The following is a 19,638-nucleotide window of genomic DNA, read 5'->3' on the forward strand; positions in this document are numbered from 1 at the left end:
CGTCTTAGGCAGGCTCCCTGTCTCTAAGTTTTGAAGACTTCCTGTATCTCCCATCCACAAAACACAAACTCAGCCTTGGGTCTGTGGCTGATTTTACCTGAAGGGCCTCTTCTGGTCAGTACAACATCCTGGGCTTCAAATGGCTTCCTACCCTTCCTGCAGAGGCAGAGAATTTTTGCTTTTCCCTGCTGCCCAGAGGCAATGAATTTTGCCTGTGTCTAGGTTCATGAGAGGCTTTCTTCCTCCCTTTCCATGGCACACAGGTCTTCCTTGTACCTCTTCCTCAGAATCAGAAGCAGGGCATTTTTCCCTGGGCCTGGGGAGCTGAGCATGAGTGTGCTCACAGCTCCTCCCCAGTGGAGGAAGTCTCCACTTCCTGTTAGATGTGGGTCTAACAGGAAGTGAGTGGGGCTTCGCACCTGGCCCCCAGTAGATACCTTTCTCCTGCATGCCTCTCAAGGTCCTTTGCCCTCATCCCAAATCTTCCTCATGATGGAGGACCATGGAAAAGGGCTTGTGATAGAGTTCACACTCTATCACACTTTCCTTGTTTCTAGGACTCCTAGCTAATTCAAGTTATTTTCTAGGGCACACTTGGCCGTTTATAATTCATTAAAATTTTAGCTGATTTCATTTACCTTTTGTAAGATCTCTACCTGTCCTGCTCTCTGCTAAAGGTGAATTTCTCTCTTTCTTTCTCTCTCTCTCTCTGTGTGTGTGTGTGTGTGTAGTGTGTGGTATCTCTTTGAAGGGGCTTGTTACTCGGATTCAATTTATTTGGTTGCTTTGTGACCTCAGTGCTCTGATGGACTTACGAAAAGTTATGATTTTGTAGATTATTCAGCTTTTTTTAATTAGTGTGTGATCAGTATTCTCTGTGACTTTCTGCAACCTAAGCAGATGCAGAATTCCCCCTTATATTTTTTATTATTACTACTGCTGGTGGTGATACCAGTATCATAGTGTTGATAATATAATATAATATTACTGATAGTAGTAGTAGCATAGTAGTAGTAGTAGTAATAGTTTGTTGTTAAATTTGGCCCTGAAAGCCATTTGGTTCTAGGACACTTTCTATTTATAAAATACAAATATATTGTGATCCACTGTCAGCCTGACAGAGACATCACTGTGGACAGTTTAGAAACACTGTCTTGGCCCAGGTATAAATTGTTACTGTGATTTTATTCTACATCCAGACTATTCTTAACCATTGCATATATTTGGGCTTTGTGATCTGCTCTGTGAGCTTCATGGTCTGTATTGTTGTCGCAGGCACAAGGAAGTCACATGTGGCCTGCCCAGCTTTGCAATATAGCCTGACTGAGGAAGCCTACACAGATATGCCCGAGGTAAGCCTAGCGTCTTCCAGGCCCATGGTAGCCTTTGTGGTAATGGCATATTTTACATAATGTTGCCTAGGTCTGAAAGACATAATGAGACTGAAGAGTTGAATTTGTATAGCAAGCAGGAGTGAGTACCCATGGGCGCAGCATTAGGGTGATGGTAGGAATGGGCTTCTCACTAGCCCATAGGTCACAAGACCTATAACATTACTGGGCTGTTGTAAGGTGGACTATGACTTTTAATGCTGTTTTGCCTACTATGCTCCAACATGAAGAAGAAGAAAGGGGTGGTCACGTTGAGCCCATGAGTTTACTCTGTGACCTTAGGTGATTTACTTAACCCTCTATTGTCTAAATTGCATCATCTATAAAATAGGAATGTTAATAATAATAATAACAATAATGTTTATCTCATAAGGGTATTGTGAAGACTAAGTGAGTTAATCCATGTGAAATGTTTACATGAGTACCTGCCATATATTAAGCCCTAAATAAATATTAGTTGTCATTAAATAAAATGCAAGTGATTTTGTTCCTTCAGATTTTGATATTTTCAAGTTTCCTATGGCTTTATTTATTGTTTTTTTCTTTCTGCTTTCTGATTCTTTTTTTAAATTTTTGAGATGGAATTTTGCTCGTGTTGCCCAGCTGGAGTGCAATGACATGATCTCGGCTCACTGCAACCTCTGCCTCCCGGGTTCAAGCGATTCTCCTGCCTCAGCCTCCCGAGTAGCTGGGACTACAGGCATGCACTACCACACCCAGCTGGTTTTGTATTTTTAGTAGAGATGGGGTTTTTCCACGTTGGTCAGGCTGGCCTCGAACTCCCAACCTCAGGTGATCTGCCTGCCTCGGCCTCCCAAAGTGCTGGGATTACAGGCATGAGCCACTACGTCCAGCCTCTGATCTATTTTAATAAAATACCTCTTCAGTATCTGCACCTTTGTGTCCTAAGTAATTTTCAAAAAGAAATTTATAAATAATCAGCTATGAAATTATTAACAACTATATTTATTCTTCAACATTCTGTTTAAATCCTTGTTTGGATATAGCCAAGAAAATGCCTAATGAAAACTGAGCATTTTTATGGAAGCAGAATGAGGTATAATTCCTATAACATATAGCAAATATATACTATTTGTTTCATTTCAGTGGAAAATGTCTTGCTTACAGAAAATACTGTTAATCTTTTTAAAATAATGAAAGTGCTTATAAACTAAGAAAAGACAAAAGATATTAACCTAAAAGCTATTAAACTAAACAGTAATATCTGTTAAACATCATAGTATTAAAATCAATTTCCGTAGCTGCCAGCCACTTTGATCCCAACATTTTAGCTAAGAAGAGAACATAAAGGAAAGAAACATATGTGTCAGGTAAATAATAAATGAATGCAAGAGCAAGTTTATCAAAATATTTTCTAATACACAAAATATAGTTGAAAACATTTGCTCAATTCTTCAAATGGACTCCCTTGTCAAAAATGTTGCTCATCACCACTTTTGCATCTTTGAAATTTTCTTAGAAATTTTTGGTGTTATTAACACAACAAAGTTCAAGACAAAATAGATAAGTTATTTATAAAATGAATGAAAGCACTTGGTAATTTCAGGCAGCTCAAGGAAAAGGTCATTTGTTAATTCATTTATTTATCAAAGAAACCCCATATGAATGTTGTGGGCACTGTGCTAAGGAGATACATAGAAGAGTAAGATACACTGCAGGGTACGATGATGTTCTGCACACAAATAATTTGTACACCACCAAATGAAAGTTGTATCAGTGAAAATCACAGAAAGTGCTTAAGAAATGTGAATTTCAAAAATATGTGAGTTTCTGTTGAGAGACATAAGCACACCGAATTAATTTGATTATCAAAGTCGAATACTTTATTCTTTTATGTTATTAAGCAAATCTACTTTTATAACTGCCCTATAAATAGGAATCAGACAATAAAACTGAAAAACAGACTATATATAAATGGACAACTGAGAAAAGAAGATAGATGTGGTGAGGAACCAGTCTTCTTGAATCCCAGGTAAGAGGCAACATTCTAAAAACTGGAGGGACCCTTTAGTACCCCTACATGGCTTTGTAAAAGAGCTTGACCCTGAGTTAGTGTTCATAAAAACTGAGATAATTCTGTGAGATCTGGAACTGCTGTATAACTTTTTAGCTATTTCCTGTGAAGGTTTTCAGTGAGCTTCATGTGTAATGTAAATATTTCAAAAGGGCAGTTTAGTAAAACAAGAAATAGCCCAACTCTGTATTGTTTCAACATTCAATGAGAATAACTTATATTCAAAAGTTGTAGGAATTTAGACATAGAGAAAGCTACTGTCACACATTTAAAATGCACAAAACAGCAGAGGAAGTAGAGGGAAATTTAAGAGCTGAGATCTGACACAACGAAGGTTGTGTTTCATCACAAGGAAGGCATAGAGTCTGAACTGGATTTTTTCAGTTGTTGAAACACTAGACAAGGAGAGACTTGGTATCTTTAAATCTGTGAAAGTAGATTGTTTCAAGAAATGCTATATTTTAAGACAATTTTAATCAAACCTATTTAACTGCCAGAAATATTTTCACTTGTATTAATATATTTAGAGATATTAAGATTCAAATCTGAACTGCATCCTTTCTTACCTGGTTATTTGCTCTTAATTAAAATGCTTTGTATCCTTTAATCCTTTCTATCCTTTAGTTTTTTGCTACATACAAAACTTCAAATCATGTAGAATTAGTGAGAATGTAAACTGTCTTTTATAATGGCTTTATTTTCATACTATTAAAATCTTATTAAAATGTGGAAATGTTAAAATATTAAGTGTCTGTAAAATGTGATGCTAATATTAATTTTGGAAGGTTTAATGTTTTGAAATGGATATTAATTGCTCTAAAGATTAAAGTGTTATTCTTTGATGTTTCTGGAATGTATTCATCCCTTGAGATATGCCATTACACACCTTTCTTTCCCAGAAATTTTGCATTTAGGGACATGAGAGTTTAATTTACAAAATTGACTATTTTTCTTTTTTTTAGCCATTAAATTTAAAATATGTCCTATCATCCTAATAAAATTTCTTTGGTTTCACAGAAATATTAAAGATGCTTATCTGGAGAACAAATTTAATTCAAAACATTTCTTATAATGTACTTATGATGTGCTCTACAATGACTTAGGAGTACCCCAGAAAATAAAGTACTCTCAAAAATTGACAATATCAATAACAGGATAATATACATGAAATAGATAATTACCCAAAATGTATAACTTGAAAGAAGGGTAGAATTTTGATTGGAGAAGATGATATTCCAAAACAGAAGATTCAGCATGACTTTTATGAAAAAAGTTTCAGCCTGTACAACAAAGAGAGACCTTGCCTCTACAAAAAATAAAACAATTAGCCAGCTTTGGTTACACATGACTGTGTTTCCAGCTACTCTGGAGGCTGAGGCAAGAGGATCACTTGAGCCCGGGAGGTTGAGGCTGCAGTGAGCCATGTTCATGCCACTGCACTCTACCCTGGGCAACACAGTGAGACACAGTCTCAAAATAAATAAATAAATAAAAGAAAAGAATAAAGAAAAAAAAGAAAAAAGTTTCTTTCTGGGATAGGGAGAAGTGGGTAAATGTGTTAGGTAGGTAATTTAGTATCAAATTTTGGGGGGCCATAGTGGAAGCAAACAGAGGAAAGAAGTTGATTAAAAGGAAAAAAAGGCCTTATGATGGTCATGGAAAATTTTGACTGAAATGGGGCGACTGAATTAGGTGAATTTCAGAGTGAAGTTTCAAGAGAACATTAAGAATTGAAGTCACATTATTGAAGTCTAAGAAGAAAACAGTTACGACAAATGGTGGCAGCAGGAATAGCCCACTCATCTGAGGAAAAAGAAAATTAGGGTCAAAGAAAGTTGCAGAGTAAGTACCTGTGTGTGTGTTCAGGATAGATAATGCATTCTCTAAAATGTGATCAAATGAAAATCAAATATCCAACATGAATATATGGAATATACTCTTTCTCAAATATAGTGAATGAACACAATTATATGACTAAAAGCATTAGATAACCTTAGTATTTATTGTATCATGAATCCCTTTTATGTGTAAGCAGCCTTACCTTCTGAGGATGTAATCTTGATAGTAGATTTAGATTTGTTTTCTGGCACTAGGTAATTTCCAAGAACAATAATGTGCCCTTTATATCAGCAAAACTAAACAGTGTTGGGACAATTTGGTATAATTACCACTCTATAAACCAATTAAGTCTATGTTAGCACCTTCCTCCCCAGCTTCTACGGGACTGAGGTGCATGAATGCTAACTATTCCTATTCCTGGAATGTAGAGTATCTGTTTTGTAGTAGATGTTTGTTACTTTCCCTCTGTTTAGGACTTTACAATTTAGGAAATCCTCCTTTCTGACATGGAAGTGGTCAATCAATAGCCTTTAACATCCCCTAATTCCTCTCTCGATCCTACCCACCCAACACAAAAGTCATCCTCTGATTCAGCCTTGCCAATCAGATTCTTCACACCCCTAATCATAGTGATGGATGATTGGTTCAGCATAGTTAGACGTGTGACCAAGTCATGTGTATTAGGCCATTCTCACCCTGCTATAAAGAAATACCTGAGACTGGGTAACTTATAAAAAAAAGACATTTAATTGGCTAATGGTTTGGCAGGCTATAAAGGAAGCATAGTGGCATTGCTTCTGGGAAGGCCTCAGGAAGCTTACAATCACGGCAGGTGAAGAGGGAGCAGACACTTCACATGGCCAAAGCAGGAGCAAGAGAGGGAGGGTGGAGGTGCCACATGCTTTTAAATGACCAGATCTCGAGAGAACTCACTCACTATCCTGAGGACTGTATAAAGAGTATGGTGTTAAACCATTCATGAGAAATCCACCCCCATGATCCAGTTATATCCCACCAGGCGCCACCTCCAACACTAGGGATTATAATCCAACATGAGATTTGAGTGGGAACACAGATCCAAACCATATCACCAGGATAATCAGAGTATTTCCAGAGCTTACACTAAAGATAGCTACAGAAAAGATGTATATTTCTATTTTCTCTGAGATTGCTAGCCTGAAAGGACAAATAAACCCAGAACTGCCAATTATATTTGCAATCATATCAGAGAAACATTCTTGAGAATGAAGCCAGATCAGAAAAAGCAAAGCTGAGAGATAAGGAGGGATAGAGCCCTAATTAAATTCTTTTAAATTCCTGGATCCAGCCATGGCTAAAATTTTCAGTTATATGAGCCAGTACATTCCTTTTCTTTTCATCAGTCAGCTGTCATTTGCTACATAAAAGGTGCAGCTTAACACAATTGAGGAGAGTAATTGGTCATAAGCTAAGAAAAAAAATGTATGAACAAAGAATTGTTCTCTTCTCTGAATACCTAGAACACTTTACTCTTCATTTCTACAAGAAATGCATAACTCACTCTATCATGAGTTGTGGCCCTATGTGTACTTATTTTTATCTCTGGCACTAGAATGTGAGCTTTTTGAGGGCAAAGATAGTTTTTGGGTGTACTCTGACATTCTACCATGTGGCAGACACTGTAAACTGTTTAGCCCCAGTCATTCTAAGCACTTTCCTTTTGGTCACCTACCACTATGAAAAGGGACAAAAGTCAGCTATTCACACTTCTGGTCTTTCTGCAGTTAGGAGTGATGACATTGCCTAGTTTTGCTCATTGAGATATAATGGAAATCTGCTGGGAGAAATGTTTTGTTTTCCGATAAAACAAAGGATGTATTTCTGGCAATGCCTCTTTTTTCTTCGGGCCTAGAATATAAATGTACAAAGATGATGTCCTGAGCATATAATCATTAGAATCAGAGGACTTGGGTGATTTTATTTTCTACAGTTTACTAAGTATATGACCTTATGTGAGTCAATAATTCTCTAGGAATTTGTTTCCTTTTATTACATGTAGGAGTAAATAACATTCCATAAGTACTTCATGGGTTGGTGGAAGGATCAAGTTAGAAAATGCATGTAAATATATTTTATAAATTACAGGGTGCTAAACAAATTAGATAGTGTGTTGGTTTTTAACTGACTCTTAATTGCCCTATGCAGAGTTATACTGATATCATGTCCTTGTAATGTTAGCAACAGAGGTCTTTTAAGAGAATATTATTAATTATTTATTATATTAGTCCATTTTCATGCTGCTGATAAAAACATACCCAAGACTGGGCAATTTACAAAAGAAAGAAGTTTATTGGACTTACAGTTCCACATGGCTGGGGAGGCCTCACAATCATGGTGGAAGGCAAGGAGGAGCAAGTCACATCTTACATGGATGGCAGCAAAGAGAGCTTGTGCAGGGCAACTCCCATTTTTAAAACCATCAGATCTTGTGAGACCCATTCACTATCACAAGAGCAGCACAGGAAAGATCCGCACCCATAATTCAACCATCTCCCACCAGGTCCATCCCATAACATGTGGAAATTATGGGAACTACAAAATGAAACTTGAGTGGGGACATAGTGCCAAACCATATCATTTTTCCCCAGCCCCTCCCAAATATCATATCTTCACATTTCAAAACCAATCATTCCTTCCCAACAGTCTCCCAAAATCTCAACTCATTTCAGCATTAACTCAAAAGGCCACAGTGCAAAGTCCCATTCAAGGCAAGGCAAGTCCCTTCTGCCTATGAGCCTGTAAAATCATAAGCAAGTTAGTTACTTCCTAGATACAATGGGGGTACAGGCATTGAGTAAATACAGCCATTCGAAATGGGAAAAATTGGCCAAAACAAAGGGGTACAGGCCCCATGCAAGTCTGAAATCCAGTGGGGCAGTCAAATCTTAAAGCTCCAACATGATCTCCTTTGACTCCACGTCTCATGTCCAGGTCACACTAATGTAAGATGGGGGTTCCCATGGAACCCATGGGTTCTTGGGCCACTCTGCTCCTGCGGCTTTGCAGGGTACTGCCTCTCTCCTGGCTGCTTTCACAGGCTGACATTGAGTGTCTGCAGCTTTTCCAGGCCCGTGTTGCGAGCTGTAGGTGGGGCTACCATTCTGCGGTTTGGAGGATGGTGGCCTTCTTCTCACAGCCCCACAAGGCAGTGCCCCAGTGGGGACTCTGTATGGGGTCTCCAACCACACATTTCCCTTCTGCACTGCTCTAGCAGAGGTTCTGCATGAGCACCCCGCCCCTGCAGCAAACTTCTGCCTGGTCATCCAGGTGTTTCCATACATCCTCTGAAATCTAGGAGGAGGTTCCCAAACCTCAATTCTTGACTTCTGTGCACTCGCAAGCTCAGCAGCATATGGAAACTGCCAAAATTTGGGGCCTCCACCCTCTGAAGCAACAGCCCAAGCTATATTTTGGCCCCTTTTAGCCATGGCTGGAGCAGCCAGAACACAGGGTACCAAGTTGCTAGGCTGCACAGAGCAGGGGGCCCTGGCCTGGCCCATGAAACCATCTTTTCCTCCTAGGGCTCCTAGCCTGGGATGGGTTGGGCTGCTGGGAAGACCTCTGACATGCCCTGGAGACATTTTCCCCATTGTCTTGGTGATTAACATTTGTCTCCTTGTTACTTCTGCAAATTTCTACAGCTGCCTTGAATTTCTCCTCAGAAAATGGGATTTTCTTTTCTACTGCATTATCAGGCTGCAATTTTTACAAACCTTTTTGCTCTGCTTCCCTTATAAAACTGAATGCCTTTAACAGCACCCAAGTCACCTCTTGCATGCTTTGCTGCTTAGAAATTTCTCCCACCAGATACCTTAAATCATCTTTCTCAAGTTCAAAGTTCCACAGATCTCTAGGGCAGGGGCAAAATGCCATGAATCTCTTTGCTAAACCACAACAAGAGTCACCTTAGCTCCAGTTCCTAACGAGTTCCTCATCTCCATCTGAGACCATGTCAGCCTGGACCTTATTGTTCATTCACTATTAGCATTTTTGTTAAAGCGATTCAATGAGTCTCTAGGAAGTCCTAAACTTTCCCATGTTTTCCTGTCTTCTGAGCCCTCCAAACTGTTAATAACCTCTGCCTGTTACCCAGTTCCAAAGTCACTTCCACATTTTTGGTTATCTTTTCAGCAACACCCACCCTACTGGTACCAGTTTTCTATATTAGTCCATTTTCATACTGGTGAGAGGCAAGGAGGAGCAAATCACATCTTATGTGGATTGCAGCAGGCAAAGTGAGCTTGTGCAGGGCAACTCCCATTTTTAAAACCATCAAATCTTGTGAGACCCATTCACTATCATGAGAACAGCACAGGAAACACCCACCTCCATTATTCAATCATCTCTCACTGGCTCCTTCCCACAACCTGTGGGAATTATGGGAGCTACAAGATGAGAGTTGGGTGGGGACACAGAGCCAAACCATATCACTTATTTTGTATAAATAAACTTCGTTCTAAGGTAACATTATATTTAAGCAAAGTATAGCTTTCACTATATGAAAATCTTACACTGTTTTGTTTGAAAAATCACATACTTTTATAGTGATCTGTTTATATTCACCTGCTATAATGACAAAGGAACAAAAGGAATGTCTGCAAGTATTTTATTTGTGATGTAATAAAACTCCAGATTCAGTGCAGTTATTCCAACAATGCACAAATGCTGACATTTAAAAGTTAAGTGCTGAATGATTATAAACCTCATGCTATTTTGATACTGTTACTTGAAAAGTAATACGAAAGGATCCTTGAATATCTATAGAATGATACCAGAAAATCCAATATTTGTGTAAAATGTTATAGGATCAGCTGTTTAAACAGTAGCCTGATTAAATATCAATACATGTTTTGAAAGCATTGTAAATTTTACTCTATTATTATCTCAGAACATAATTTTCAACTGGTAAACAGATTTTTTTAGAAAGCAACCAAATTATAGTGTACTGTGTCCTTGTCCCAAAATCTACGGTGTTCTACCAAAACATACTATGGAAAATAGCAAGCGCTTATCCTGCCTTGTCCTATGCACCAAAGATCTTAAAGGTCACTTATATGGTTTTAAAATAACTTCATTCCAATCAGGCAAAAGAATTTGTCTTTTCTTACTTTTACTCTTTACAAAACTTAAGTTCTCTCCATTAAGCATTGTCAAAAACAAATCACATATTAATATGACAAAACAAAAACTCTGAAAAAACATCTTATGGATGAAAACTTTTCTTCCTCTTGTCTAAACATTTTCTTGATTTACCATAAACTTATCTTGATTTCTTACAAGGTTATTATAAATGACAATTTATAACAACCTTGTAAGAAATTTTTTAAAAAAACTTTGGTCTTGTGAATTGTTATTTAAAAAGAAGACATCCTTAAATTATAGTTCTTTTAGGTTTAGGACATGGTATTATTGTCTTCTTTATTTAATTTGAAGCTTTTTGACTTAGACAAAATAGCAATTCAAATATGTATGATTATAAGATCTTCCATTGTAAAACTTGTATCTTACACATATTTTGTAACATCCTTATAATACTGAAATACTAGTCTGACAACTAGTAGTGAGTCGGTAATTATTTGACACATATATCAACATGATTCAGAAACTACTAATACATCTTATATGAAAATGACCATTATAAAAGTGAAAATTTGCAACAGAAATATTCTTTCTCTTTTTTATAATTTTTCTATTTGATTTTCACTTTGCTTCTGAGAGATATCATATTATGAATATCTATTAGTAGTATAAACTTTGAAATTTTATTCAGTCAACTCTGGTTGATATAAATAGATAAGTAAATGTGTAAATGGACTTTCAGAGCAGTGATAAGTGATTGAGGATGAATTTTTTTTCATTATTGATACTAAACTGAAAATCAATAGTGTTTTTTGCCCAGAGAGAAACAAAATTAAATCAACTTCAAGACTAAATTGGTATTTATCTTTTTTCAGTTCTGAAGAACTGATTTTATTTTTATTCATAAGAGAAATTTATTTTCTTATAATAAATTGTTTTCCAACTTGCACCCACCAGCCCCCTGACCTTCAATCATCCTAATAATACTAGAAGATACAAAATGTAAACCAGACTTATTTTTATACTAGTTAGCTTTGATATATACATAGTGTTAGAATCCTAGGAGAGATATTATGAGTATTCATATTTTAATGTAACACGTAAATATTTTATAAAGATATATTTAAAAATTGATTTAGTGTTTCTATACCATTTTGATATGTTCTTCTGCAAAAAAAAAGCAAAAAAAAAAAAAGAAAAATGAAAAAAATTAGTGTACTCACCAGACTGCCAAGAATTCTACTTATGAATCTATGCAATGCTTCTAATTTCTAATGGATTGCTTTTGTAACTTTTGGAGTATTGCCATTGAGTTTTTGACAATTGAGAAATTGACAATAAATTTCCCTTAATTTATTGTCAGATGGTTTCTAGTGGATTTATCTTAGTGGTTTGCTGAACTTCCCCCAGGAACCTGCTCGGAAGTCACCTGAGCCTTAGCCAGCAGAGGACTCTTTTGATCCATGTCCTTAGGCTGTTGAGCTCAGCTCAGGGAATTGCTCCATCCAGACCACCACAGCTCTTCCAGGTAAGACCATTCTACTGCCAAAGAGTTACTGGACCTCTCCCAGCACATTGGCAAACTCTGACTCCTGGACTGGTCCCAGTGAACTGGCAGAGTATAATCAGTTGGCTGCTGCTGGTGGAAATGTGGCCCACACTACTCAAAAGATGACACCTTCTTCTTATGAGGCAATTTGGTGATGCAGGGAAAATAATGTAGTCATGGTTATAACAAAATAGTGCTTAGCCTGGGGAAAGCAATTGCTCACTACAAATCTTAATAAAACCACAAACAAATTTACAAACTAGAGCTGAATTACAGATACTGCATTACATTTTTTCTTTCCTATTCATTTTTTTTCTAGGGAATTTGTCTCGAATTTTAGTCCACAACTCTATCACCAAAACACATCTTATCATTTTAGATTTTTTTTTTTTTGGTGAATATTGAGTTACAATTGAAGTGAACACTTTTTACTAGTATTGTTTCTACATTTCCACAGATTTATTAATTAGTAAAATAGAATTTCCACAATTTTATTTTAGTTTGATTAAAATAATTTTAAACAAGCCTTTAGTAAGCATGAGTTGGGCATTTTCTAAAAGTCCTGGGCCGGAACAATTCACTGTTCCCTGGAGTTTCCTAGTAAGTTATCTGAACAGATCCTGAGACAATTTAATTAAGCAGGATACTTAATAGGTCAAATAACTAAATCCTCTTTATGTCCATTTTCAGAGGCAAGAATGCTGATACTACCCAACAACTCTACCTTCTCTAGATCCCTCTATTTTTTTACTTGAAAACTAGTAATAAAAATACTATGATAAATATAAAAGAAATCCAACAACCTATTACCACTACCTATAATTTGAAGATTTATCTTTGGTGTCAATCCATATTACATTGGGGTTTCAAACCCATAAATAGTCCCAATAATATGTACTATTGGTATTTAAGTTTTGTTTTAACTTTTTATTTTTACAGTATTTCAGACTTATAGAAAAGTTCTGAGAATAACAGAGAATTCTCTTAGACCCCTTACCCAGATTTCCCAAATATTAGCTTCACATTTTCTTCACAATTCTCTTTCTGTCTCTCTAAAATATATGCACGTTATTTCCTTTTAACATTTTCAAAGTAAATTGCAGATGGATCCCTTTACCCATAAATACTTCTATTTGTTTTTCTTAAGAGCAAGGTCAGTCATCAATTGGCAGACTTTATAGTAATAATTATTGCAGACAAAAATCACAAATGGATGGTAAATTAGTAGGCAAAAGTATGATGAGAAACAGGATATATGCATATAAGACCATAGAGTCTCAGAATATCTATCTCTCCAATAAAGATTTTGCCTCTATGCAAAGAGCAGCCTGGCTTCTGTCCCTGAATTCTGGAAGTTAACCTCTAAATTCTTGGAATGTTCTGTGCAATAGGCATTTCCTTGTTATTGATGGGGACCTTTGCACCATACCACCTCTGATTGCTCATGCTATCCATGTAACTCATGGTGAGCTCCTAGTTTTTGCTAAGCAGATGACTCATGGTGGGGGCTGCTACCTAGAAGCCCAACCATGGGATTAGAGGGAGAAAGGGAAGAGGCCGGAGATTGGGTTAAACCATATGAGCGATGATTCTATCAGTTGAGCTTACATCATAAAACCCTAGGAAAAATTCTGCACCATGAAGGAGCTTCCCTGTTTGGCAACATTCTTTTATTTATTTATTTATTTTTATGTTTATTTTTAATTTTTTTTTTTTTGAGACGGAGTCTAGCTCTGTTGCCCAGGCTGGAGTGCAGTGGTGCGATCTCGGCTCACTGCTGCAAGCTCTGCCTCCCGGGTTCACGCCATTCTCCTGCCTCAGCCTCCCCAGTAGCTGGGACTACAGGCGCCTGCCACCACTCCCGGCTAATTTTATTTATTTATTTATTTATTTTTATTTTTAGTAGAGACGGGGTTTCACCATGTTAGCCAGGATGGTCTCGATCTGACCTCGTGATCTGCCCGCCTCGGCCTCCCAAAGTGCTGGGATTACAGGCGTGAGTCACCGCGCCCGGCCGCAATATTCTTTAACTATTGTCACACTTCCATGCTGGAAGAATCATGTGTCCTTGCAGACGATGAAAAGTTTCTGTTTGGAATCTTTCCAGGCTTCGCACTGATTCACTACTCTTGACTGGTTCTAATTTGTATCCTTTCCTTATAATAAGCTGTAAATATAATATATTTCAGTGATATCTGTGAGTCTTTCTAGCAAATTATTGAACACAAAGGTGGTCTTGGGAACCCCTGAGTTTGTAGCCTGCCAGTCTGAAGTGAGGGTAGTTTAAGAGACTGCCTAAATTGTGCTTGATATCTAAAGTGAGAACACTCTTGTGGAGATTGTTTCTCAGAGTTTGCAGTTTGAGAAACTCATTGCATTTGGTGTCATAAGTCTTCAGCAGACTTGGCAGTTTGAAGAACTGTGTCTTTAACCTTGAGTTTGGCTTAACTCTGGATAGAAATAAGGATTTTTTTTTTCACTGGAGAAAGCTGACAGATACCACCTTCACCAAGTGACCAAAAGTCGTATCTCCTACGATGACTAACATTGATCATGTACCTCCTCATATGGTATACTAGAGATGGCACAACATCTCTTCTGCATTATTCTCACCAAAAATGCTTGAACTTTAATTTAATCATGAGAAAACATCTGATGACCCCAATTTAAGGGGTAGTCTGCAAAATAACTGGCCAGGACTATTCATCAACATGAGACACTGAAGGAGACTTCACATCTGCAGACACAACTAAGTGCACGTGGGATCTTGGGTTGTATTTTGGACCAGAAAAGCGATTTAAATAGGAACATTGATAAAATTTGATTAAGGTCTGTAGATTAGTTAATAGTTGTATCTATGTTAATTTTCTCATTTAGAAAATAATATATTTAGGTAAGATGCTATCATCATGTAAAGGTGGGCGAAGGACTTGTAGGAATTCTATTATTTCTTTCTACTCATTTGTTTTCTGGCTCCTAATTCTCCACACTTTGTAACCTTGAGTATGTTATTTAATTTATCTGATTCTCAGTTTTTTCAAGTGGAAAATGGGAAATTTAATACCTATTTTGTAGTTTTTAAAAATTGTGATAAAATGCAATAATATATTTGAAGCACCTACCAGAGTCCTGGAACAAACTAGGGCCTCAACAAATGTGCTTTTTCCTTTCAGTTCCCAAAGTCAAAGCCTTATCATGTGAGGGCCAGTCTCATGCATCTGCGGAGTAGACTGTAACTCACATGACATGATTTGCCATCTTCTCAAACGTATCAGCCTCCGAATCCCCAGGAATTTCCTTCTACGACTCATCCCTTCATGCTTATGCATTCCACATCCCACCATGTTCTATTAAGACACACATGCATTACCTGAGTAAAGGGCCAACACAATTCATTATCATTTTTTGGTTTATGTAATGATCAGATTATCTGGGCATGGGATTTGGTGAAGAGTTTGAAGAGGGCAGGCCTGGAAAGAACTTCTAGTGGTTACTTGAGCAGACAGGTGATCCTTCTAGTCCCTGAGGACCCGGAAGACAGAAAGATCCTCAAAACCAAGTTAGATGTGCAGAAAGAAGGATGAGAAAGAACCAATATTAGATTCTGAAGAGTTTTTACATTTGTCTGGACTAACATGAGCGTGACCCAAGATTTTGTGTACTTTCCTTTTTTCTTTCCTAAAAGTAAAAATTGCTGTCCTTTTTAGTGAACACTTCTGCTTTCTCCTAGGTGCTCTAAGCTAGATATGAAGGTAAGGCCTAGAGTAGAATGTGACTAAGGAAAAACACTAGGGAATTATGAGAAAGCACCATCTACCCTGGTCCAAACATTAGGCTATAGGGTGTATGATGTGTTGACTCTCATAGAATCTACTGCTCATAATTGCACTCTGTCATTAACTTTTTTGTTTTGCCAGCCGTAAGCCTTTTCTGCACAATTATGTTTATAGTTTTAAAGCCTAGAACAGTGAATGACACTTAAGTTAGGTGGATGTGATGGTTAATTTTATGGGCCATGGGGTGCCCAGATACTTGGTCAGGCATTATTCTGGGTATTTCTTTGTGGGTGTTTTTAGGTGTTATTAACATTTGAATCAGTTACCTGCATAAAACTGATTGTCCTCCCTAATGTTGGTGGGCCTTGTCCAATCAGTTGATAGCCTGAATAGAAAAAAAGGTTGACTGACTCCTCCAAGTAGGAGACAGCTCTTCCTGCCTGACTGCCTTCAAACTGGGACACTAGCTTTTTCTTGCCTTCAGATTTAAACTGAAACATTGCCTCTTCCTGGGTCTTGAACATGCCAGCCTTCAGCCTGTAACTACACCATTGGCTCTTCTGGGTCTCCAGCTTGTCAACTCACCCTGTAGGTCTTAGGACTTGTCAGCCTCCATAATTGGGTAAGACAATCTTTATGATAAATCTCTTTAAATACACACACATACAGAGACACACACACACACTCATCCCATCTGTTTTGTTTCACACACACACACACACACTCATCCTATTTGTTTTGCTTCTCTGGAGAACTCTAATACAGTGGTCAATGATTTTTTTGTTGTTGTTCTTCAATCAATGAATGAAAAAGTAAATCAGGCAAGGTAAAGTCACCTCATCAGCAAATGGTCTGAGGTAAAATGGCCAGTGGATGGTATAAGTGGGATTTGAAGCAAGGAAGTCTGAGGCCAAAACTTAACTATTCAGCCACTGAAATAAAGGACTTAAAAAAAGTGGAACCTATGGTCTTATCTCACCAGGATCTTAAAATACAGGACATAAAAATACTAGAAATCCAATTTTGAAACTTCATAAAAGGGGGTGAAAATACACTGTCAACTAATCAAGTGTATTTTCCGGACCAGGAAGGAGCCTTTCCTGATTGCCTGTTAGTGTGCAGGTGCTTCATATTTATCCCCTAGCCCTCCCCACACTCCTTCCTGCATTCCACTAGAGAGTCGGGCACTCTCAGTGGCAGGTAGGGTGCTCAGGAGCTGTCCTCCTCAGAGCCCGCATCACATTTTATTACAGGGAGTCCTTTCTAATTCATAATCTATGTCTAGTGGATTGAAACCCCTTGAGGGCAGGCACCATTCATGTTTGTAGATCTAGTGCCTAGTGGAGTGAAATTAATTTGCAAAATGAATAAATTAACTAGATATTACACCTACCTTTACCACTGAGGAATAGTTAAAAGTAGAAAAATAAACAGAAAGGCTATGGGTTTTGTTCAAGTGACATGGTGAGTACCCCAGGGAATGAACAACGATCATGGGCCTGTTTGCATCTGCGTCTTGTGATCTTCAGGTGAACTTAAGCAAGATGAAAACAATGTGGTGAGGTGAAGTAGAAGCCTGTGTCAGGGCTGAAAGAAGTGGGTGGTGTAAAGTCATAAAGGTTCCTTATTCTAACTGAAAAAAAATAAAAACAGGCTTTTTGGGGGGTTTGTTTTTGTTTTTGTTTTAACCTCAGGGATATGAAGAGTAAGAAATGGAAACAAGCGAGCCCCATGGAGAGTTCGGATTAATGTGCAGTAATTGCATCACTGATATCTGTGTCCAGTCACAGTTGGCATTCAAGATTCTGTTGACTTTTACTGTTGAAGGCTTCCTTTAAGGGAAGCAAACACAAATAAAAAGGCTGCCTCTCCACTGTAGCAAAGCTAAGTAAGATCACTGTCCAACCCAGGATATCCAAATTCATGGTCAAAAATCCAAAAGGTAATGTGGTGAGTTTCATGTTTAAATTTACTCTTGGTGATTGGCGTGGAGCCTCCTTTTCCATGTCGGATTAACTAGAGGTTCACCCTGGTCCTCCTGGGCCCTCATACTTCCCCACAGGGCTCATCCAGCGCTTCTGGAGCAGCAGGGAAGCTTTGCCACAGGATCCAGCATCTCAGGGCACAGTATCTTGCACGGCTGACTTGATCTCACTTTCTTCCTCGGAGCAGCTGTGTGGCAATTGAGAGGTGAAGAGGCAGATAATTGGACAGTGGAATTGAGTCCTGTGTGATACAGAGCTAAAAAAGAAATTCCTTCAGTATCAACAGCAGTGTGGAAAGAACCCAACAAACAAAACTGTATGTACAGCAAATGAAGCCAAAGGGTGGCTTGAGAACAGTGGAGTTCTGCTTGGATGTGACGAGACCACCAGCCAGAAAGCTCAGAGGCATTACTCATGATGCAAGGCTGCTGTCAAGTAATGATTTAACTTAAAAATGCCATCTATTCTTTTCCCTACCTGCCTACTCAGTACATTGCAAATTAACATGAAAAGTGACTTCAGCACAAATTGTTTAATTTGTTTTTGTCAGGGTAAGTAGTTTTTAATTTCTGCAGAAAATTTCAGTAAAAGAAAAATATTTTCTGAATTCTGACTCTCTGGAGTGATCATGTATGTTGCCTAAGTTCACAGATAAATTCTTGACCTTCTATCTAGTTCATTTGTGCCTCATCAAAAACAATACTTATTGCACCTTAAGTCAGCCAAACACAAACAGAAGTCTGGCACACTGAATAGCCATGTATTTAGAATCCCTGGATAATGGGAGAGCAGAGTATATTTGTTAAGCCATATTTATAGAATTTACCTTACAAATCAAATGATAATTGTTATAAGTGTTCTGTGGGCAAGGCATTGTTCTAGGCACTGTGGAATATATGAGATAGAATTTCACAATATCTGACTCAATATTTTTTCTGATTTATTAATCAAATTTCATTTGTTGTTGAAGAAGTCTAGTTAATTTAAAGCAAAATTAATCACAGATTTACAAAATTGATCAGACTCTATCTTGTCCAAAGATGAAAAATACTAATATTCCAGTATTGGTGTCATTGTTGAGAAGTAAACACACAAAAATGGAAAACAAAACAAAAATGCAGCTCATTTAATATGCTGCTTAATTTAATCCCAAAATTTAATTTATTAGATAAACTTTAATAATGAGCCCTTTCTTCCTAGAACTTGGTACCAAATTTTATATATGCATTTTCAACATTGTACATATACATTTTCAACATTGACTTCTCACATGACAACATGAGGCTTTAAAATACCCTGATGGACCCACAAACTGTAGTATGCCAAAACCACACAAAATAGATGTATTTGTTTTTATCACTTCCTTAACAAATTACCAGGAATTTAGTGGCTTAGAACAACACGCTTTTATTATCTCACATTTTTGTAGGTCAGAAGTCTGACATGGGTCACACAGGGCTAAAATGAAGGTGTTGTCAGGGCTGCCTTCCTTTCTGGAGCTTCTGGGACAGCATCCGTGTTTCGTCCTTTCTTATTTCTAGAGGGCTTGCATTCTTGGCTTGTGTCACTTTCCCTCCATCTTCAAAGCCAGCAGTGTCACAGCTCTTTCAAGCTTCAGCTCGTTACATCCCCCTCTGATCACAGCATGGAAATGTTCTCGCTTTTAACAACTCATTCAATTAGAGTGGACCCACCTGGATAATCCAGGATACTCTCTCGATTCCAAGGATCCTACCCACAACCACATCTGCAGTCTCCTTTGCCATGTACACATTCACAGGTCCCAGGGAGGAGGACACAGATATCTTTGAGAGGGGCCCTTAGGCTGCCTACCGCAGTAAAGCTTTTTGGTTTTTTTTGATAGAATTTTAAGTTCTAACGCATACACATGACTCTCTGCTATTTCAACTCATTTTTATTCATTCATTCATTCATTCCTTCATTC

This window comes from Pan paniscus, chromosome 13 (genome assembly GCF_029289425.2).
Source record: "Pan paniscus chromosome 13, NHGRI_mPanPan1-v2.0_pri, whole genome shotgun sequence".
NCBI lineage: Eukaryota > Metazoa > Chordata > Mammalia > Primates > Hominidae > Pan > Pan paniscus.